This window comes from Carlito syrichta, unplaced genomic scaffold, assembly GCF_000164805.1.
Source record: "Carlito syrichta isolate Samal-C Ts95f unplaced genomic scaffold, Tarsius_syrichta-2.0.1 Scaffold288878, whole genome shotgun sequence".
NCBI classification, from domain to species: Eukaryota; Metazoa; Chordata; class Mammalia; order Primates; family Tarsiidae; genus Carlito; species Carlito syrichta.
The window spans coordinates 1-1,163 of record NW_007232974.1 but is presented as its reverse complement, the minus strand read 5'-3'; the positions used below and the strand labels follow the sequence as shown (position 1 = coordinate 1,163).

Genomic DNA, 1,163 nt, shown 5'->3' with positions numbered 1-1,163 from the left:
GTAGGATCTTCCTTCTTGTTTTATTTGAATTTTGGTAGTCAAAAATTCTAAAAGAAACATAGAATCTGAAATTTAAATTACATGAGTTTTAGTTTTATATATGTAAAAATCTTACATTTTAATGTGAAATATATATAAATATATACAATTTTGTTTGAAATATGTAAATGTATATTAAGCTATGTATCACAAGATTCAGATTCGTCTTTTTTTCCCCCCCACTGAAAACTTTGTATTGACCTTTTGCATAGAAACGGGAATTTATTTGCTAGAAAGGATGATCCTATCATTCTTCTGCTGGAACCAGTGCCTGACCCATTCTTTGTTGATTCTGTGTTTGGCCCCAGAACAGCCTATTCTGCGCTTCTTATCAGTGATGCTGAAATCTGGCCTACCCAGCACCACATAGAATTCCAGGCTGTAGATACCAATGCTTGGGTCATATTTGATAGCCAGATTGATGTGTTCCTGTATCCCCAAACCAAAGTTTCCAGCATCCGAGAAGTTATTTTTTTATTAGTTCATACTCCTGCGCCTTCAGGTCATTCTCCAGAATTTCTTCTGCCTTGGCCCCCTAACCGTGCACTGGACAGCAATCTTTTCATTTCTTCTGATGCTAAAGGATCTGACGATGTATATAGCTTTAGAAAACACACAAATCTGGCCTGTGAGCTTCTCCAAAACCTTGGCTACCGGGGTAGGTCTGTCTCCACTCTCCCACACACAGAAGTTGAGACAGCGCTTGCCGATACAAAGTTCCCGCATGGGGTTCTCCTTTTTACCTTTATCCTACTGCAACACAGAAGCGTAGTCATCAGTACACTCAAGACCCTATTCCAGCAGAGGACCAAGGGTCTTTTTGTACAGTGTATTTATTCCTGCGTGTCCCAAACTGTAAGGAAAGTCCTAAAGATTTAAAGGGTATCACCACATCTGCTCTGGAAGCATCAAGGAAGGAGTCTGCTCCAGACCTTCTCTTCTTCTATGAAAGGAATGGATAAAGATAAACTCAGGACAGTTATTGAGTGTGAGTGTTAGATTTACGGACATTGAGGATGACCCCCGATAGGCTCAATGTGTAGGATGACGAATTACACCTCCATCCTAAGGCCGATTGGGGTTGGGAAACGGAAACACATGGTTATGTGACGTCCTGCACCACA

At 40.7% G+C, this 1,163-nt stretch overlaps 1 pseudogene; it reads right to left on the bottom strand.

Annotated features, from left to right (window-relative positions):
• Nucleotides 1-261: 261 nt before the first annotated feature.
• LOC103256054 lies at nt 262-792 on the bottom strand (annotated as a pseudogene).
• Nucleotides 793-1,163: the final 371 nt, after the last annotated feature.